Below are 23548 nucleotides of genomic sequence, written 5' to 3'. Positions count from 1 at the left end.
AACTCTATGCCCTTCCATTCTACTATAAGCCACTTTACTCCACTCTATGCCTCTCTTCTCTACTCCACTCTAAGCCACTCTACTCTATGCCACTCTACGCCACTCGACTCTGCACCACTCTATTCTATACCACTCCCCACCACACCACACAATGCCACTCTATGCCACTTTACTCCACACCTCTCTACTCTGCCACTCTACTCCACTCCATTTCACTCTTCTCCATGCAACTCTACTCTATGCCATTACACACTATGCCTCTGTATGCCACTCTACTCTATGCCACTCTAGGCCACTTAACTATACTCCGCACCACTCTACTTTACACCAATCTATTCAACTCCACCCCCACTTTATGCCACTCCTCTCTACTCTGTGCCAATCCACTTTACTTCACTCTACCCTACACCACACCAATCCACTATATTTCACTTTATCCTAGTCCACTCTACGCCACTCCACTCTATGCCCCTCCACTCCACCTCACGCCACTCTACACCAGTTCATTCCACGCTACTCTATATCACTGCAGGCAACTTTACTTCATTCCATGCCACTCTACTATATGCCACTCTACTCTATCTCACTCTCTGCCATTCCACTCTATTCCACTCTGTTCTATGCCTCTCTACTATACACAACTCCACTCTACGCCACTCTACTCTATGCCACTCTGCTCCATCCCACTATATGCCTCTCTAGTCTATGCCCCTTTATGCCACTCTTCTGTATGCCACTCTATGCCACTCCAGTCTACACCCACCACATTATGTCACTTCACTCTATGCTACTCCACTCAATGCCACTCACATTTACGCCAGTTCATTCTATGCCACTCCACACAATGCCACTCTACGCTACGCTACGCCACTCCACTTCACTTCACTCTACTCTATGCCCCTCTACTCTAGGGCAATCTATATACTCTCTGGAGAAAATGCTGAGGGCTTCACACTGTGTGCACTAGTGAGTATCCCAAATTAATCACAATTTATCAATATTAGGTCAACGCTCAACTTCCCTGTGGTCCACCGTTGCTAAGCTACAGTCCTTATACAAACATTTGTTCATAGAAAGGAGCGGTATGTCATTATTTGGTATTTTCAATCAATTATTGACTTCACTAATAATTCAGTCCGCAGGCAAACTTCCTTGTTAAACAAGTTCTGTTTTTTATTTCCTTTCTTAGTTCAAAAGATTCTTTGTTTCATATGCAAACATATAGATTGTTCAACAAATTCCAATGTCATCAATTCAATCAGCCTACGCGTTTCATCCACTCTTGAACGTCATCAGTGCTGAAAAAAAAGAAAAATAATATACATATCAGAATTGACATTCTTATGTGCTATCTACATAATTCCAGTTCCATTGCGAACAACAACTAAACAAGTACATATCCATTATTCGACAATCACGGAAATGCAACAGAAAAAGGAAGCCTGCCTATATACAAACTTCATGATTCCCCTTAATTCCAATTAATAAATCATATTAATATATTCCAGACCACATCATTGATTATAAAAAGACCCTCCTATCTGATTTTCAAGTGATCCCTATTAAGGAACCTCCAATATGTTGTTCCCCTTGAACCATATTTTTATAATCATTTGCTGTTCAACCAGGCCCCCCTTCACTCATTCCAAATATACTATATAGTAATTCAATCAATTTATTATTTCATTTCAATTCTTTTGTCAAAGATAGCCATGAATTTTCTCTGTTCCGCTCATTCATGGCGAATAATTTCTATGTAAAATACATATCTTTAAATACAAGTGTTATCTTTGATGGTACTCCTTACCCCGTCCAGATTACTCATAGCCTCAGGCGATATATTAAATCAAATAAAGTTTCCAAACACTATAAATGCACATGTCTAGACCCGCTAAGCCTACTATTCGACCTTATTTTTCCATCTCATTCAACGGCGAAGCTAGAGCTAGTGGCGCCCGGGGCTATCCCTCAGATTGCTGCCCCTTGGGGGGGTGCTGGGGAAAAAGGACGGCGAGCACTTGAAAGAGGTCCGGGAGACACGTAGTATCGCCGCTAATAGTTACCTAGTTACCTCGATCATGCAAGTTACATGCACATACATGACGAGGTACAAGGCTACACAGTTAAATACACCGGTGACTGGCAGTACAAAAAACGTACACACAGACTGCATGGAACCCTGGATGTACATGAATCTTCTGTTCATAAACAGATGTCAGTAGTGAGCGTTTAACTCAGTGAATCATGAGACCAGTTTTCTACATCGAACACACTCCTAAATTTACCACACTTAAAAGGCAGCATAAACATGTAGTTGTGATGAGAATGAATACAGGAAAGAGGGAACTACACAGACATTAGGGGGTGTGTTTGGGAAGTGAACTCCTCTAATCAGAACATTTTACTCACAAAGGAATTATTCTGAAAGGGCAAATGCACGCGAGCAAAAATCAAGCAATGTAAATGAGGGAAACACAATTGCAGCAATTTCTACAACAAGAACATCTGTGAACATCTTAAAATTATTGCAAAGCACCAAAAATGGAAGGGCACTATCCCACACGAAACACAGGCCACATTTTAATAGTGCTTATGTGTGACATTTTCAAGGTTTCGGAGTACTTATGAATGACATTTAACTACTACATATATGACACTAAGAGTGACACTTTTGTGAGCAAAATCAACAAATTAAATACATGGCAACAGATAAACATAAGAAATTCAATTCATTTGAGCAAGGACAAGCTATGACAAGGACTTGAAACAGCTGAAAAACACCGGATCCCACTGTAAAAAAGATTGGATACCCACAATCCTATCTACTTTTTTTTTTTTTTAATTATTGATTTTTCTTTATAACATGAGCAGGGCACGATAATTACTATAATTACAATACAATAGAACACAGAATCATACATACATATTCAAAATATTCATCTAGACAGGATCTTAGTCTTTTAACAGTCAGTACCTAACTTCCATCGAGTAAAAGGATCCCAAATTTGCATGCCCAGTTTCTTACCCTTTTTTCCCTTCCTAGCATATATAGCTGTTTCCAGTTTTTGTATTGACAATACTTTGCCTAACCATTGATGGTATGATGGAGGGTTAGGATCAAGCCAAGCAGAAGCCACTAACAATCTCAGGATTGCCATTGCTACAAATATAACAATTTCTACAACTCAACTGCCCGTCAGCACTTATCCCCAATAACATAATAGCTGGTGTTAACTCTATTGTTGTTGACAGTGCATTCCGAAAAAAATTCACAATGTCCTGTTTCATCTTATCCAAATGGGGACAAACTGAAAAGATATGTATCAAATCAGCATCTGTACTGCCACATCTAAAACAAGTAGTACCAGATGTACCACCCCACTGAGCAATCTTCGCGGGTGTAAAATATAGATGGTATAAAATCTTATAATGTTGGGCCTGAAGGGACGATGAACACAGCGTTTTTCTCCCCATTTCCAATGACTCAGTAAAGATATCCCTGCCTATATCTAAATCAATAGACCACTTATCTATCCATTTCTCTAAATCATCTTTCTTTAATTTTGTCATTTCTAAATAAAACCTTTTAATAGTGCAATCACAACCACTTTCTATAAGATCCATCACCATATTTCTTTCGAGTCCCGATGTGCCCCCTTGTTTATTTAATATGCAGCTTCTTATTTGAAGGTATTTGAAAAAATGTTTTGTATCCAAAGCAAAACTATTTTGTAGTTCCGTAAATTGTAATATACCATGAAGGCCCAACATATCTCCAAATTTTTTAATACCCGCCTCTCCCATTCTTGAAAGACAGCTCCCGAAAAAACCTCACTAGGTAGGGAAGGGTTATCTTTTAGTTTAGTATATGTATTATACTTCCCAATTCCCACATTTTTGGAAAACCCTTTCCATATATTATATGCAGCCATTACTGTCTTAAATCGTGTTCTTTCGAAGTAGCTTCCCTCCGTGAATCTCAAAAATACATTTTCAGCATTCGTACCCAGAACCAATCCATAAATAGCAAGTGAGCCAAACTTGTCCCAACCCTCCACTTCAGCGCCTCCAATCAGGCCCACCATACATTGCAATGCTGCTGCCCAATAATAAAGCTTTAGATCCGGGAGTTCCCAGCCTCCTCTTTCCCGCGGGAGCGACATGAATCTCAGTGCCCTCCGCGTCTTACCTTTTGCCCAAATAAAACGGTTTACCATTTGTTCACAAATTTTAAACCACTTATTGTCAACTGAAAGTGGAATTGCTCTAAAAACATACAAAAATTTCGGCAGAACCAGCATTTTAATAATGTTGACTCGTCCTACTAGTGACAAGTGAAGATTCTCGTATAGATCCAGATCTTTCTTTACTGTGTCTATTATTGGGGCGATATTTTTTTCCACCAAAGCGTCAAGATCAGCTGAAATATTAATACCTAAATACATCCCTGCCTGTACCACTCGGTTATCATCACAGAGAGTCATAGAGTTTTTAATGATCTGAGTCTTTGAAGTATTCAGGGCATAACCCGAAACTTGCCCAAATCTGCGAGCCTCTGCCTCTAACAACTCGATCGCCTCCGTGGGGTTTGGTGTTATGGCTGCCACATCGTCAGCGTAGGCAAGTATCTTACAGGGACCCAGTAATGTATTTAGTGGGGTAATTTCTGCACATGACTCTATCCTGCGGATTAGTGGATCCATGTACATGGCGAATAGCAACGGGGAGCAAGGGCACCCCTGCCGTGTGCCTCTCTTAATCTGGAATTGTCCCGTAGTGCCCCCGTTTACTCTTAAAGCCGCAACCGGTTCCCTATACAGAGTCTGTAGAGCTTTCACGAATCCCCCCTTGATCCCAGCTCTTATTAGGGTGTGCCACAGATAGTCCCAGGAGACCCGATCAAACGCCTTCTCAGCATCTAACAGCATTACGGCCATCGGATCTCCTGTGACCTCGGTGGCATCAAACATGGTTATAACTTTCCGGATGTGATGTGTCGTCCCTCTACCGGGAATGAAACCGTGCTGGTTGCTACTGACTAGAGCACCTATTATTCCTGCGAATCTCGTTGCGAGGGCTTTCGAGTATATTTTTGTGTCGTTATTCATCAACGTGATTGGTCTGTAGGACCCTGGCTCAGTCGCCGGCTTCCCTTTTTTTAATATCAGGACAATATCTGCGCCTCCCCAAGATTTGGGGATAGACTCCCCCGTCTGAGCAGCTTCGATCGTTCTAATTAAATCCTGCCCTAGACTCCCCCAGAAAGTTTTGTAAAACTCTAAAGGCAGCTGATCCGGGCCAGCAGCCTTTCCTGAGGGGAGATTACCCATAGCTTCTTTAATTTCAGTGTAATCCAACACCTTCTCCAGTCCTTCTGCGTCTTCATCAGAGACCCTCTCAGCCGGAATATTTCAAAGATATTCACTTATCCCTTCAACATTGCTGGGGTATTGGTCATCATATAGTTTCTGATAAAATTTCCTAAAAACTTCCCTAATTTCCTCAGAATCTGAGTGTAGCCTTCCATTTTCATCCCTGATCTCCCTAACAGTCCCGGTTGCCGCTATCTGCCTAGTGCGCATGGCAAGAACATGTCCAACTTTTTCGCTAAACTCGTAGCATCTCTCCCTTCTGATAGTGTAATACTGAGCTGCCTTGTTTGCCAAGTCATCCTCAGCTTCACGTTTTGCTTTCATCAATTCTATAATTGATTGTTCTATCGATTCACCCATTATTACACACTTATGGAGCTGCTCCTCCGCCTCTGAAACGGCCCTCTCCATGCCACTGTCCCTAAGTCGTGCTAATTTCCGTTTATACGCGCTAAAGCTGCATGTCTCTCCACGAGCACCAGCCTTAAAGGCGTCCCATATAACTCCCACCGGAGCACTCCCTCTGTTATTCTCGAAGAACTCACTAATCCATTTGGACATATGTTGTATATAATTATTGTACAAGAGGAGCCCTCTTTCAAAAGTCCAAACCCTACTTAGTCTAGTTCTCCCTTCTAGCTTCATTGTTAATACTAGGGGGTTGTGGTCACTGAAAATTCGTGGGAGCCTGTCAATTTCTACTCTAGTCATTAGGTCGTTAGAAATCAAGAAATAATCTAATCGGACACAAATACGATGTGGTGCGGAGTAATATGTAAAGCCTATTTGATCCGATCTAATTCCACCCCAGACGTCTTGCAAAATATTATTCTCTAAATTGGGAAAGGAGACAAAACAAAACCAGAAGAACTTAAAGAAGAAAAATAAACCTTTTCAGAAGCATCAGGGTGCCCCTAACAGGGTTGGCAAACTGCGAAACAAGAGCCATGGTATTGCTGGCAAACAACGAAATAAGAGCCCTGCGGGCAAGTCAGGCAAACGAAAATTCTAAAAGTTTAAGAGTATTTATGCCTTATGTACTCTTTTCTTTCTGCCTTTATAGCTTCCAGTCAATCCTACCCCCAGCCCATCCGCCCCATTAATGTTTAAATCACCTCCTATAATAACCTGAGGCGGCCAACCCGCTAACTCTGCATCTAAAAACTGCAGAATTTCTGGGTCATCCTGGGTTGAGCCATAAACTGCCACCAAAGTTGTCCATACACCCTCTATTAAGATCTCAACCATAGCCCATCTAACCCATTGATCTTCTAATTTTTTTCCGGTTACCACATTTTTACTTCTTGAAAGAATAGCTACCCCTCTATTTTTCGTCCCTTGCTTGGACCTTGCTATTAAATGGAACCCCAACTGATTAAGACAAAACTCCTGGGTACTCATTATGTGTGTTTCTTGCAGGAATACGTAATCTACATTCATCTGCCGCAATCGAACTGCTATCTTTTGTCTTTTTTGAGCGTCGTTTAACCCACAAACGTTCCATGTTACAAATCTAAGGGGCATATCTATTTTTTAAAAGGCTACCTTCTTCGTATCATACTCACTGGTGCACATCCTCCCTGGGGCTTGCCTCTCCTCCTTAGGGTGTCCCTTTCGTGCTTGTCGCGGGTGCTTCATCTCATTAGACATATTACCCCTTATGTTCCAGCAATCCCATTACTCATCTTCCTACCTGGAGGGGCCTCTTCTCCAGCGGCTGGCTACAGAGGTAGGAGGAGGGTGGCCTTACCTGCATGGACGACCACTGTGTAGATGGGCACCTAATGGCATTTGAGGCACTAACCGAACAGTATGCACTCCTCAAGGGTCAGTTCCTACTCTATGTCTCACTGAAGAAGAGGATTGAGGAAGCCTGGGCTACCCATGGCTCAGAACCAGTCGCACCAACTTCCTCAAGCAACGCTCACTATAGTCTCTGGTCACAGATTAATCACATGGCTCACTAAAGATATAATCACACCTGCACAGTTATCACTACATCCCCTGCAAGAGGTTTGGGAGACTGTGTTTGGCAGACCACTCCAAAACAAGGAATGGGGGAGGTCTCTGGTATACCCCCAAAAAGTGTCCTGCAGAGCCCCACCGCCCACCTCTAAAGCTCCCACCTTCTTCTGACAGTAGAGAGACATGCACCATATTCTTACACTTATTCCTTTCATGCCACCCAGTTCCCCTACTCCCCTACTTTACCTGCGCAGCTGGATCATTGATTTATATACTATAGGTCTAGTTCGAGAGACTGTGCCTCTAAACAACCACAAGCAATATGTATTAACATTGTAATTGCATGGAAATAAAGGTATGCAAATTCTTGTTATATGTTCGTGAAAAATCTCAATATACAAACGTGTTTAACCCCTTCCGCGCTCATGACGAGCTCAGCTCGTCATGAGTGACGACGCTCGTACGCTCATGACGAGCTGAGCTCGTCATGTGACGCGTTTGTTTTAAAAACGCAGCGCGCAGCGGGAAAACCGCTAGCGCGCATGCGGTTAAAAACAGATGCCTGGCTCAAACTCCTCTCACAGTACTCGTAGAGCCCAATTCACAGAACTAACTTAAGACACAATCCTAAATTTACTACCATTTTGGTATTCACAGATGAAACTTACTCATGTTGGTATTCACAGAAGGCACTTACTCATTTTGGTATTCACAGAAGGCGCTTACTCATTGATGAGTAAGTGCCTTCTGTGAATACCAAAATGAGTAACTTACTCATTTTGAGTAACTTACTAATTTTGGTATTCACAGAAGGCACTTACTAATTAATGAGTAAGTGCCTTCTGTTAATACCGCAATGAGTAAGTGCCTTCTGTGAATACCAAAATGGTAGTAAGTTTAAGATTTTGTCTTAAGTTAGTTCTGTGAAATGGGGCCTTAGACACTTGAGCCCAAAACAAGCCATGCTTTCATGTGGCTCTACCTGCCACTCACTCTAACATTGTGCACCAACAATTAACTCCTTGCATGCTCATGACGAGCTCAGCTCGTCATAAGGCACGGTGCTCGTGTGCTCATGAGGAGCTGAGCTCGTCGTGGGCCGTGAATGCTCACACGCGGGGATAATTTCCCTGCTGTGCTGAACGTTACACGAAAACGGGTGTGGCCGTGACGAGCTCAGCTCGTCATGGACACACGAGCACTGTGCCTCATGATGAGCTGAGCTCTTCATGAGCATGGGGGCGCTGTGCGCGCCCCCCGCCCCCCAGCACAGCGGGGGAATTACACCCTGCAGCAAAGGGGTTAAAGACAAAACATTAACCTTTGATGTAAAACAGGCGTGAGAAAAATTCTCATCCAGTGGTGCGATTGAATGCCAGGCTTGCCGAATACCAAAGCTACGTAGTCTTGATTCCACTTCTTGCCTCTTTCTTCTAGCACCCATACAGTCCCTGTCTCTCTAGCTCACTTGTGCAGGTTCTTTGTCTTCCCTACTTTTTCTCTTTATCTCTGTTTTCCTATATTTCTCTGACTCCTTTTTCTACCTTTCTTTCATTTGTCCTGGGTCAAAGCGTGAGGGTGAAACAGGAGTGACAGTGCCCACAACATGATGCCACCTGAACAAATTAAGCACTACCCTGAAGTGGCGGAAGTGAGCCTTGAGCACCATTGAACCAAGCTATCGCAAACCATTAGCTACAGTGATAGTGACTAGAAGAAGTACCTAACGACAGGAGCCGCTGTCAAAGACAGTCAATTAATCCATTTAAATGATCTTGTGGATTAGATGAAATTATGACAATGTGACATGACTAAAAAGGTCCATCAGCTGTGTATCCCTTTCAGTTCTTCAAGAGGTTCTCTAAATACCCCATTGGCATTCTACTGTGCTCCTATGGTAGAGGAGGACAGTCGCCAACCATCTTCAAGGGAAAGAAGCGCCTCTGCAGGATAACACTCCCGTAGGCCTAAGCTTTCATCATTGAAACACGCCCTGGGAGAGGACCATGGTTAAATGTTGACCTAGGATAGGCCTTTACCGGGCTTGGGGCAGCCCAGGCACACTGAACAACGGAGATAGCCCAGATCTCTGGAGCCTAGACAGGAGGGAGCTCCCCTTCAAAGTTTTGGTGGGAAAACTTCTGGTAAAGAAGTAAACTAGTTGGGAGCTGAGGCCCCCAGAGGAGATGTGAACAGATGTGAACAGAGACCACTTGATGGCACCATCTTGAATTCTCCTAGCGTGCTGTACAGGAGTGTTGGGTCAGTGGTGCAAGGTTGATGTGGCATCCTAGGACTGGCTAAGGGTGCCTGGAAACTATAAGGTTCCCCCGTTATTTAAAAACTCTTGCACAAGGGAGAGAAAGAGAGTTGGACACTGGAATTGGATGACTGCAATACCATGGAAAGCTGGAATGACAAGCCCTCTGACGCCTTAATGGACTAAGGACTCCAGATTACCCCAGACCAGTGGGTCTCTCCAAGACCAGTGAGACTGATTGCCTTACACCGCCTAAGGATCAGTTGGATTAAGATCTTGACTTCTGTGTCACAGCAGGAAGAGAGGAGTAGAGAGGCAAAGGAATGGAAAAAGCTGCTGCAAGGAGTAAGTGGAACCAGATCCCTGCACAGAGTACAACCCTTTTTAGGCCAGGAGGCATTCTGAAAATGCTACTGGTGGCTAGAGCTCATCACCAGACCTAAAACAAGCCCAGGATCATCCAAATCGGTCCAATGGGGTCAGAGTTATGGGCTTCTGAAGATTTTGCCCATTTAAACATGGCACCAGAAAACAGAGTGCGTGGGGCTTCGAGGCATATTCCTGAAATTATGTCCAGGGTCATCCAGTGACAGGGAATTTGTGCAAGGTTATTTTAATTAATTGATGCCCAAAGAGGGGGCTTGCGTGTGGCCCCATCCCCAGATTTCTATTTGGCTTGTGGACCCCATTTGCCAGGCCAGCAAAACTTAAAGGGGGCCTTGGACCTCATCCCCACAACCGGAAGGTGAAGTCTGGATCCCGGGCCCCCATCTCCGGGATGCTACTAGCTACCACCTGCTACGCCTCCCCCAGCTCCACACCACTCATGGACTGAGGCAGAAGGACCCAATTGTTCTTCCCACACACAGCAGACGAGTGCGGGCATGGGAGTAGAAGAGAAGTTGTGCTGCATAAGAGCAGTGTGCAAGGAGCTAGCCGAGGTCTTGGGCGCCTTGGGGCTCCCGTCGTGACTCATCCACAAAACCTGTTTTGGTGTTCCTCCAGGTGGGACCAGTCACTCCCATAAAAAAAGAAAAAAAGAGAAAGATATGTGGCGCGCTGCTGTGCACCTCTAGAGAATGCAGCCTAAACCACTAATAAAATAATCACTGCTTCCTGGCTAAGAGCACGCTATAATGCCATGGGGGCTTGTTTTGATTTTGTTTTATGCTTCTGGTGGCCCCAGGATGGCAGTGGCACCTCATATAAAGTAAAACAAAATGTCATGGGGCTGCAGGAGTTGCAGAAGCAACCACTATAAGTTAATTTTCAAAGCGACCGTGAGTTTCTGAGGTCTTGGAGTCCATGACCCCAGGATTTTCACCACTACTTAAAACACTCCTAAGACTGGAATTTCCGATTTACGACCTGGGAGTGCAGTGATCCCTAGTGGTTGCTTATATGACTGCATTTAAGGTGTGTAAAAAAGACAGACACATTGTATGTTGGTTTTACATGCTTTATTGAAAGTCTCTTGCTAAAAGCGATACTTGATTGATACTGAAATAATTTACTGATAATAATGATTGCATTTATACACGATTATTGATTTAAGTGATGGAACGGTGATTTGCAACATGCCATTAATGGTCTTATATTGTGGTGACTTTTGACAAAGCCAATAGGCCTATATCATATTATAGTTGTTAATGACTCCTTGACAAAGCCAACAGACCTGCTACATTTAACGTGATTTATTTATTTTGAGAGTTTTATATAGCGCGATCAAGAACCTTGTGGGTATCAGAGCACTTTACAAGCAAGATGTAAGGAGCAGATACAAATATAGTAGAAAATATATGACTGAGTCTAGTACACAGAACTAGCTAACAATAGAAAACATATACATTACAAGGTTATATACATACTTTTTAGAAACATAATATCCCTAAGAATATTGTTCAAATCTTGTTCCGAGAGGTCCAATACAAGGTAGTTACTAAAAATATGGATATAAAATATTTCACGTAAACTTAGAAATGAGAATCGATTTCACTTCTTTTTTTAAACTGTCAGTAGAGGGGTTCTGTCTCGTTTCTGGTGGTAGGGCATTCCAGATCCTGGGGGCCATTCCTGAGAAGGATCGGTTATATGTTTTTTTCTAGGCGAATCTTTGCGGTTTCAAAAGAAGATTCTTGGAGCTCCTGGTGGATCTGTTACCACATGAGAGTGACAGTTTTTTGTGTTAGATAACTTGGGGTATTGTGGTGTAGGGCCTTGTGCGTCATACAAGCGATTTTTAGATTAATTCTTGCCTCGAATGGTAGCCAGTTGAGAGCTCTAAAGTCCGGGGAGATATGACAATTTCTTTTGGAGCCTGTGATTAGTCTAGCCGCTGTGTTGATTGTGGCTCTTAGCGGGGCCGTCGTTGATCTGGGAAGACCGCAAAGGGCGACACACCCATATTCTTCTCTTGGGAATACTAAGTCTTGCACTGCCTGTTTGAAGTCATTTGCGGGCAAAAAGTGTTTCAGTTTTCTCAAGGTGTTTATTTGAAAATGTGCTCCTTTTATAGAGGGACTGATATGTTTCTGCATGTTTAGGTTTCTGTCCAGCGTTATTCCCAGTAATTTTGCTGAATCAACAATGAGTGGTTGACCTTTGAGTGCTGTTAGGTGATTCAGCCAGTCGTGAATGATGGAAGAATGGGCGGGGGAGCGATTAGGAGGAATTCAATTTTGAGGGTGTTTAGTTTCAGATGGTGATACACCCTATATTGTATTGTACTATCTGGTAGAGGTAGGGGGTACTGTGGTTGTGAGGAGTCATGTCTATTTGGGGGTCAAATGTGATTTCAGAGTGTCATCAAGGCATTTCTAGCTGACTGATTGTAGGAAGCTGGCTCTTATATAGTGGTCCAAAACAAGAGACACTGTGAAAAGAATTCAGGCAAACCTCAATGTGTTTACAGAGGCAAAAATTGTAAACTAAATGCTCTCTTTTGTGGTACTGTGGGTGAGCAGGTAGGCTTATCAGAGGGCAGTGCTAAGCATCTACTGCACACACAAAGGCAGTAAGTGAGACACCCACTCAATAAAGAAATGCGACACCAATTTATTAAAATAACACAGATTTGTATATGAAGTTAGATATCAAGATCATTAGAATTGGATAACTTCTTTTCAAGATATGAATTTTTACGGGTTTCAAAAGCTGAAAGGTCAATTTTTGGAGCGATAATGTTGTCCTATGGGGGAAAAACAAGTCCTGCATTTGGGCACTTATCAGGGACTTATAGGACTTTTCTTGTAGATTTAAAGTGAGTATGGGGCAAGGTCCAAGGCAACACCAACGGGTCGCCTCAGGCGGCACTGGGGCATCTAGGTGCAGAGGTGCTTTTCAGCATTTGGAGCCCTGTTCACTTCAATGGGGAATGGTCCGATTGTAAAGAGGCTGCAAGTAAGGGCTGGGGGGGAGGCAGTCTGGGTGAACCCAGAGGGGGGGCTCAATCCTTGAGATGCTTGAGCACGTTGGGACACCATTGGTCAACGTGTCCCCGGGTTGTCTGCAGTGGTGATTTTAGGTGTTGGGTTGTGCTGCGGGACATAATCGCAGTTTGAAGGGGGCTTGCAAAATAGGCTGCAGGCAGAGACTAGGGGTCCAGTCTGGCCAAAATCAAGGGTGGGCTCAACTTTTGAGGGTCACATGACCTCGTTGGCACCATCACCTTCCACACACTGGGACTGTGGGGCTCGGTGCAGGGGTACTTTGAGGCGGCAGGTGGTGGCGGTCGGAGGCACACTGTTTGTCTTGGTTCTGCAGAAAAGGGGAAAGCAGGACAGCTGTGCCACTCTCGATGTGGGTATCACTGTCCCTGAAGTCACTCGACATGCAGGTCAGTCTTTCTTGGCATTGGTGTCCGGGCTGGACATGACAAGCCTAATTTGCTGCAAGGGGTCCGGTACCTAGTGTATTGGAGAGGATGGATCTGATCTGTTGGAGCACGGCAACTTCTTCCTGAGCAGCTGCAGCATTGGTAGTCTCAGTAAGCAGCAGGACAGTAAATTTGGCTGTGATTCCCTGATGACTGCAGGTGTAGGGGCGTAGCTTCTCTACTCCAAGGTAGTTCTCTGATGTTTTGCAAAGCACTGGCAGCCCTTCGTGTTTCTTGGAGTCTGCACTGCAGCAGGATGAATTTGCCTCTCCACGAAGGTCAGGGTAGCATGCTGGCTGGCTGAGTTGGTGCCAAGTCAGTAGATGCTCCTCTGTTCTCGTGTCACCATTCCTCTTTGCCCACTCCTTCTTCGTGTCCATTGAATCTGAGGTCTTGGCATCAGGGGTGCCACCTAAATATTGTATTTAGGGGTGTTACAGGGAGTGACAGGAAGGAGCCAATGAGCTATCTCTCTTTAGGGTGGCTGCACACTCTATATGACTATTTTCTGTGGAAAGAGGGCATAACCCTGACCCAGGGAGCCTAATTTCACCAAGATGGGGGAATTTTCCTAGTCATGTGCACTTCAGGTAGCCCACCTTAGGGGTGGTACTAGCCTGAGGGTGAACACACTTCCTGACTTGCTAATTTTCCCACCTGTCCTGGTGCCAAATGGTCCCTGGACAGGAGGTGGCATTTCCCCTGTCTGAGAGAAGCCATGGTCGCATATCAAAGGCGGTGGAGGCCTTTGAAGCCTCCTGCCCTGACATACTGATTACCAGTCATTATGCCCGGAGGAGGTGAAAACACCTCCTGCCAGAGCAGACATTGCTTCTGCCTTCAGAAAGTGTGGGCTCACCTGCAGGGGGTCGGAAACCTGTCTGTGGTGGCAGGCTGGTCTACACCAGTCAGCCAGCGCACTAGCTGGTAGGTTTTCAGGGGGCACCTCTAAGGTGACCTCTGGTTACATGTATTATGAAATCCATCACTGGAATCAGTGTGGAATTATTAATATGAGATGTTTGATACCAATCATCTCCAGTTGCAGTGAAGCCATCATGTAGCTGGGGAACTCAATTGCACAAGTGTCCAGAACATGCACTCAAAATGGCTTCCCTGATCCCTTCTACTGTCAGCAATTAAACTAGCCAGCAAGGGGGCTTATATGCTCATGTATATATGTCCTCAAATGTAAAATAATGCACCCTGCCTCAGGACTGTAGGACCCATGTAGAGGAGAATTACAAATATTACATGGAGTGTTAAGGGACATGGAACACAGGTATGTGTTGTGATTTAACTTTTTAAATCACCTTGTCATACAGCCTACCCTACAGTGGCACTCTGAATGGGTTTGGTGCTGGGTTCCTTCGAGTAGCACAAAATATCTGCAGGTCTTAGAGACACTCTTTAGTACTTATGTGCTAGGTACCAGGGGTACCACTTACTAGGGTCTTACATCAGTGGTAAAGCCTTTGCCAATTGGGGATCAATTGACCAGTTAACTTGTTTTGGGGAAACAACACTGGCACTGAGGACCTGGTTAGCAGGAACCCAGTGCACTCCAGTCAAAGTTGCATCAAATACCAGTCAAAAAGTGTGGGGGGCTACTGTAACAAAAAACTGGTTTACTACACTGTTGTATATATTTGTAAAGTAATGTGTAGTAGAAAAAGAAAAAACACTGACTGGAAAATCATGTATTTAGTTTTATTATTGCAAGCCAGCAAATGGTGATTACTAGCCCACATAATCGCACTGGAGTAGGCTTTGGATTCCTCTTCTTCGTTATCGCGAGAGAGTCCGGTGCTACAGTGGGAAACCTGGTTCCCAGTAAGGAGAAATTGTGGGAATATTACTTGTGCTGGCCTTACATGCTGCACAACTAATAACCCACATTCTTGCACTTTGCTTTTGTCACCCAGTGTCTTATGGTGAGCACCAAGCCCAAAAAAAGCCAAAATAATACATTTGTGAGCACTGTCAAGAGGGATGGATACCTACAGAAACAGGCAGAGTAACATTTGTGGGCCTTGGGAAGTGGCAGGCGCATACTGCAGTTTGAAATTAATTTGTAAAGATGTGTGACTTTATTGTCATAGTGGCATACTTCGGATTCAGCAAGGCCTGCATTGAAAAAAATGTTTAAAAGGTAGAGATTTAATTGCGGGCACTGAATATAGTAATATATAAAGCTTTAGTGGAAGATTCACATACAGACCATCATGTTCAGTTTTGCATACCATCCCCAACAGAGCACGCCTCTCACTCTGCCACCCATATAAGTCTGCCACTGCCCACCAGACAAGTGATCATCATACCTGCTGTAGGCGGATGGAGAGAAGTTCAGACTTAACATTAATTCAATCCTTAGCCTCTTTGTAGAGAATGGGGTGCCATATCACTCAAAGGAACCTTAACAGAGCCTGAGACATACTTCAATCCCTAAAGGTGAATCCAATTCTGGGGGCTACTCTGGTTACTGAGGATGAGTCCAGTTCTCAAGGAGTTGGGAAGGGTCCATGACACACTACAGTCCCTGAAATTGTGAACCATCTCTGACCAAGTCTAGGTATAGCCTGGAACTCCCTTTGTAGGCTGTCCTTTGCAGTTGATCGTACATGTGAGTGAGTGATGCTGTGAAGGACTGAGACAAACGTCTGTCACCAATTGTGAGATCTGTATTAATACCGAAAGCCTAAACCCTGCTTGCCATTCACACTTAGCATGAAACACAAGTGGAATTTATGAATGAGTGCTTCTCTTTACTTTCAGATGTTCTGGCAGTCCAACTAAATATGAATTCCTTCCTTTAACTTGATACACCATATTTATCTGACTAATTGAACATGTTATGTCGTTCTTTTACCACTAATCTATCACCACAGTTAATAGTGTGAACATTTATTCACGAAAGGCATGACAACTTGCTGACAAAAAGCATGAACTACTGTAGCAGCGATATGCATGTCAAAGTCCCTAATGGTGAAAAGCATCCTGATTCACTAAAATACATACCAACTTTAACAGCTATACATAAGAAATTCCACAATTCATTGGTCTTAGTAACAACATTTAGTCTGTGACCACTTTGATCCAGCTCATTATTGACAAAACACAAGTAATGGAAAGTTGTTTTGGTTTTGGTTTTGGTTAAGTGGTCATCATTCAGAGAGAGCTCCGTATAATTCTCAATTATTTCACAACTTTCACTTGTAATATCTGTGACATCTCTTAATGGTTGAGAAATTGGGTATTTGCAAGGCAGATGTGAATTGTAATTTGATTTGGGGCAACGTTCATTGGTGATCTAAGACTCTATGAAATCATAAGAGCCATTTACAAGAAGGAACAGTTACAGTGCTTTGGCCGCATTGGCGTTAATTGAGCATTTTGATGGCAACACTGAGCGGGCATAATTATTGGCAATAGCGATGTCAAATAAGACATATCGTGTCCACAATATGGGGCATGGGGTCTAATAATTGGACTATAAATTCATTGGGTGGATGCCATGCATCATACCACTTAAAGGTGAACCTAGGTGCTATAATGGAGAGTGCCTGTGATGCATGGGAATCAACTGGTCACAGAATAAGTAGTTGTAAAGCAAATAACTGTTTTGTATGTTCTTAACACTGTGATTTACCATTCCACAGGTTGTGGCCCCTGGAAATTCTAGGAGTGCCAACACGGGTATCACCGTGAGTTGTTGTTTTTAAATTTTGTTATATTTTTCACACAATATATCCGCACGGACAGGACACGCCTTAGCGAGCGTGGACCACCGGGGTAATCACTTTCTGGTCCTGAAGAAAGCTGCATAAAATTGAAAAGACAGCTGAAACATGTCGACCTTCACCTTTGGAGATACAAGGGGTCAATAAAATAGCCCCTAAGGTATCCAGCACACATTTTTATTGATACTACCTGACCTGTGAATAAAATTATTTTGGGTACAGCTAGTATTTTTTAACCTCACTATTCACTATACACTGAACACACACGAAAAACCCTATTCACAACAACCAGCTCCGCTGTAAATCAGGCGTCGAAGCACACTGGAGGAACATTCGGTTCCTCCAGTGGGAACCCTAGGATGAAGCATGTCACCACTAGGGTGAGTGAGGGTTCTTCTTACCAATAAGGTATATTTTTCGCCGTGTGTGTAGCACTTTCTAGGTTCCTTGATAAACGTCTCTTCACTTATGGTTTGAGTTTTTCTTGGTTGCTTGGTGTAGTAATATGATTATAGCACCCTAGAGTCACTCTTTAGGTGTTGTTGTATACTTATCAGGGATATAGGAGTGACCTATGATAATCCTTACTCTCTTGTTGTTGCTATATAATAATTTCAATAATGCCGGATTAATTGGAGTAATTTCAGTAACTCCAAGTTACTCTTTGACGTGGAATTACCGATCATTATGCGATTACTCCTCCATGCATAATTAAGAGTCATTTAAGGGAAAACATCCCATCACAAGAGCACATTTAGCGGGTGCCAGCAGCTGCTCGCACTCGCTAGTCATGTTCTGCTGCATTTAGCACTGTTTCTTAGCGCAAAATGCATCCTCGTGACCATTTGGATGCGAGCCGACATTTTGCACTAAGAAAATAGGCCTAAATAATGGTAGTGATTTGAGGAAAAATCCTACTCCAAGAGTACATTTCGCGAGCAAGCTCTTGTGCTCGCTATTCGTGTTCTTTTGCATTCATCACTATTTCTTAGCGCAACATGCACCCTCGAGTCCATGTTGGACGCGAGAGAGGATTTAAGAAATAGCGCTAAAAGCAGAATTACTCTTCTTGTCTAACTCAAGTGTAAACTCACGGAATTTAAAGGTCATTTCGCATGACTACGCTGCATGGCACATCCATCAAGTTTTAAATCAAAATGTCTGCTCCTCCATCAAGAATAGGGCTCACGGTTTTATGGTATTTATTTTTTGGACATTTCCGTCTGTTTTTATTCATATTTATTTTTTGTCAACTTTATCTGTATTTATCCATATTTATTGTGGTTTTTGTGAGAAAATAAAGCTGAAACTGGTATATTTCCAGAAATATTTTGCCAATAAATATGCAGTCATGCTTGAATGCCTGCCAGGCTTCAGTGATATGAACACCCACAGAAGATAAATCAATGCACTTGTATGACAATATGCACATTTCAGTATCAGCCTTGTGCATATCTACTGCTGTTTAAGCCTCTTTAATAAAATTCCTTTTGTTTAACCCCCTTAACTATCAATCCACAGTTATTGGACTGCCATTCGTGGCCAAGTGTATTTAGAAGCACTCAAAAACAACCAATTCCCGTTTTTATCCACACATTTAGAAATAAATATAGACAAGAAAATAAATGGTTTTTCTGTCTTTATTTATCTGTAAAAATCAGTAAAAACGGAACACAGGGAGCCTTAGTCAAGAATAAGACCATCAGGGGACAGGTATCATAGAAGCTACTTCATCGACATAATACTGCCTCTTTTCCAAACCAAATAAGTCTCTAGTATTTATTTGCTGAAGGCTGCCCGTTCCCTGATCACTTCACTTTTTTTTTATTTCTGCAACATAAGGAATAAGCACCTTTTCATTACCAGGCAGCCGACATGCTGAGGCAGCGCCAGTTTTCTTTCCGGACTTAATTGCTTCTTGCAGGTCTGCATACCTGCACTCCTATATTTAGAAGACTAATTTTCATGTAAATTTCTTGCTTGCTGTTTTATTACAAAATCTAATTAATTTAAATCTGGCTCCAGCCCGTCGTATGATTACAAAAGTTGCACTATCGCGTCTAAATCAAATGTAAACATTTTTTATTGGGTATATATTTGTCTGTGACCGGTCAAAAAGAAAATGGGAATCGCGGGAAGGCGGCGGAGCTGTTCGGCCCAACTCTTCTTAGCAATTCTCAAAAGCCTCCATGCTGTTTTATAGGTGCTTTCGCCGCTATCGGCGCAACCTCGTTAATATTGCTCACGCCACAGACTTATGCAGGCTGCGAGCTGTTTGCATTGCAAAGCTCCAATCTCCGCTTTATGAGGCGGGGCGTGTTCGACATGAATTACCTGCGCTTTGCGAATGCGTCTTGCTCAGTGTGCATATCTCATCTTTCACGACATATGCCTAGATGCATCAAACAGAATTGCATTCGCAAACGGTGCGAATCGCAATTTTCGGCCGTTTGCGAATGCAATTTGAAATTCGCAAAATGTGATTGCCTTCCCATTCATTCCTATGGGCCTTTTGGCCCATAGGAATCAATGGGAAGGCTTTTCCTTAATTGCGATTCGCAAAATGTGAATCGCAATTAAGGAAAAATACAGAATCGCAAAAATAATTGCAAATTGTTCATGCATTGCCGTTTGCGATTTCTAAATTGCGATTCCTTAATTTTCGCAATTCAGGAATCGCAAACGGCAACAATGATGCATCTACCCGATAGCCCTTCCTTGGGTGGGTGGAACAATCGACGACGGACACCATGAAAGTGGAAAAGTGAGCGAATCTCTTCTTGCAACGTGTTTCATTGCACTGTATTGAAATGCAGTATTTATTTAGCACTTTCTACTCCTGTGTGGTGCATTAAAGGGCTTGCTTGCATCAGCAGCTACCTATGCTATGTAGGGTGTGTGGCTGGCAAACTGTTGTCTTTGGTTTTTAATCCTATATTGGAAGTGTTTCCATTTCATGCTTAATGACTACCGAGGTGCTGTTATTATGTTATGGGCCGTAGCACTTCGTAGAGTAGTGGATAAAGAGGTGTGGGAGAATGAGCTGCGCAGTGGTTAATTTGTAAAACAATAAGTGCCAGGGCTCTCGTCAGGAGGCAGCTTGCACCAGGCCATTTCTTCTGTTAGCGCCGCCTAAAACAGAACCAACTGTGAAAGTGGGTAGAGTGGCTTAATGGTCAGAGCGGAAGACTTCGGAGCTGGGAACAGGGCCGGACTGGCCATAGCGGGCACCGGGCAATCCCCGGTGCGCCGCATGGGTGGGGGCCGGTTTTCGGCCCCTGGGGGCCGTTTTTGTTACAGGGCTGTTTTTGCAGCATAGCTGCAAAATCGACCCTGTACCAAAATCGGCCGAAAACCAGCCCAGCAAAGAGCTCGGCAGCACCCCCAACCCACCCCCCACCCGAGTGGAGAGGAGGGCCGGCCGAGTACTTTGCCAGGGCCGGTTGTGATTCCTAGTCCGGCCCTGCTGGGAAACCAGATTCAAGTTGTGGCGCGGCTCAACATCCTATGATTCTGGGCAAATCACTTAATCTCCCCGTAAATTAAAGTGTGTGTCCTGAACTGGTGCTCATGAAAAGTGACGGTGTTAATGATTGAGTGCCGGTACCGGTTCAAATTAAGCACTGTTAGCTGGTGGCTTTGAGCAGCTCTGCAGGTCCCAGTATTTCTTCTGACTGTAGCCTACTTAGCTGGTCAAGGCATTGGGTTTAAAATCTGATATTTTATTTAAGATCTTTGGACCAGAGCAGGCATGGTTGGAGAGAAAAGTGGTGGGGATATCTGCTGGGATAGGCTTTGTTACTATCATCCTATTTCTGAGTGGCATGCTGAAATGTAAAGAAGTGTTCACAGTATGTAGGTGGGACTTGTAGTCTTGGACTAGATAAGCAGGGTGCATGACAGATGATTGCCTGAAAAATATTGCGTTACTAAATATTGCCACAAAAATACAACACACAAATATTGACAATACATACTTTGTATGCAAAGTACAAAAATATCAACTACAAAAATATAGTAGACCGACATTTCATCATAAAATAGCTAAGTATTTAGAATTGTATACATAAAATCTATAAACTTTTTTAAAATATAACTCTGTAAAATTTGAAATTTTAAAAATGTAAATATAATACAAAAATATAAAAAAGTATATGACTTCAAAACATAAAATACATATATACATACTTTAACTTTAAACTAAATGCAAATAAATATTGAAATTATTAACATTATCAAATAAACATACAAATACTAATAATATTTATAAGCACTAGATATTAACAGGTATAGGAAGTGCATAAAATGAAATTATAAAAATAATTTCATAAAAATAATAGCACTCTATTATATTAAGATATCTTCCTTCTAGGGGCCCTCTTTGAAAATATAATCCTGATTTCATGGTTTTTAATGTAAGGCAACTTTTTGCACAGGTCGGGCCATCAGATTCAATATAACATCTGATATGATAACCATAAAATGTTAAAGCATTTAAGCAGCTATATTGGTTTTAATGTCTTTTAAAATATTTAAATATGAATGTATTTATTTATTTAAGATATATACATGGTTTTAGCAATCTAATGTTGAGAGAAACAACGTATGTTAATTATGCATTTAGTATGATTGCAATACGAATATGATGAATGACATGGCCCGATACACAATTATGGCGTACTCATGGCATTATTGCCAGTTAAACCACAACTTTGAGTAATATCAAGACTTTGAGCTAAGCGTCTAAATGAGCAAGCAATCGGTGAAAGAAAACAGACTACTTTCAGTGCTAAAACACAGTATGATGTCTATGTCTACAGGGCAGGACTGGCTGTAGCAGGCACCAGGCAATCCCCCGGTGCGCCGCACGGGTGGGGGGCCGGTTTGGGGCCCCTGGGGGCCGTTTTCGTTACAGGGCCTGTTTTGCAGCATAGCTGCAAAATCAGCCCTGTAACAAAATCAGCCGAATACCGGCCCAGGCAAAGAGCTCGGTGGCACCCACAAACCCCCCCCCTCCCGGGAGGGGGTGGGGGATTGGGGGCCGGTCGAGCACTTTGTCTGGGCCGGTTTTGGTTCCCAGTCCGGCCCTGTATGTCTATGTACCATGAGACACGGGGGAGGTTATGCATAATAACATAAAAAGTAGAAGCGGACTGCGTTTCCGCATGTGATCAAGGACACTGTGTTGTCCGAAACGCGTCATAACGGCTTTGCGCAAAGAATAAAAACCTTTTTGCCACCTATAATTGGAGTCCGGATCTCTCTCCTCGCTGGCTGGAAGTTGAGAGATCAAGCTTTGCTTTCATCTGAAAAAAGGAACTAGGTTGATTCCGTCAACAAACCCCCTCCTTTGAAGCTGGCAACCTCCCGGAACCTGTGTTTTTTCATGGATCCATAAAGGAATATTGGCGGCAGCCCCTTATCGCAGCTGGCAGGACCGAAACCGACTAGGAAAACGCCAGCAACAGGGTCGGAGGACCCGTCGAAGACGTGACTAAGGCAGTGAGTGTTGACAAGCATTTGGTAGGTTGGGAGGAGTGGCAGGTATCGCCAGTCACCATAATCATAAAGGCTAGGCGCACACAGCAAGCCAAATATGTTGTCCCTGCAAGTGGACAAGGTGTTCATGTTAACACAAATAGCAATAACAAGGATGGGGATGCGAAAACCCTATTGAAGAAACTAGAAAAATGCATGAAAAGCGAAGTCACAAGGTGGTGGGAAAACAAGTCACTAACCAAATATAAGGAAATGGGACGAGTACCACGGGGCCTCAGGATTCTTTCAGCACCCAGCTTCGACAACCCCAACCCAAACATGTTAAAGGAATAGTGGGAAAGTAACCTTGCAGCTTCAATGAATCTTGTATGCATTCTCATTAAGTATGTGGAGATAGACCGATTAGAGCTAGTGAAGGAAATTGATAAAATCAACCAACAAATCAGCAAACTAGAGCCAAGTGATTACATAACCAAGACAAGGAAAGAAATAGAAGAGCACCTTAAGAAGCAGGAAGCAAAGATTAAACTCCGTAAAGTACATACGTTTTCACGTGATAGAGCGGATTATGAGCAGGGTCAGATTTACATGTTTGCCGGCAAATATGTTAATGCCAAAAATATAAGATTGAATGCCAAGTCCAAACAAGGCACAGAATCCGCCGAACAACATCTAACAGGCACAACAAAGGACACTACTTTAATCTCAGCGGTAGACTCTTTAACTGGCGACAGGCTCAGAAAGAAGCAGTACCAGCTACACCAGCGGAGCAGCAGAAGCAACATGATTAAATCTAGGCGAGGAAGTCAATTTTTTAGCCTTGTAAGCCGCAACACAC

This window comes from Lissotriton helveticus, chromosome 5_1, assembly GCF_964261635.1.
Source record: "Lissotriton helveticus chromosome 5_1, aLisHel1.1, whole genome shotgun sequence".
In the NCBI taxonomy this organism is placed as follows: Eukaryota; Metazoa; Chordata; class Amphibia; order Caudata; family Salamandridae; genus Lissotriton; species Lissotriton helveticus.
Note: the sequence above shows the minus strand (reverse complement) of the source record.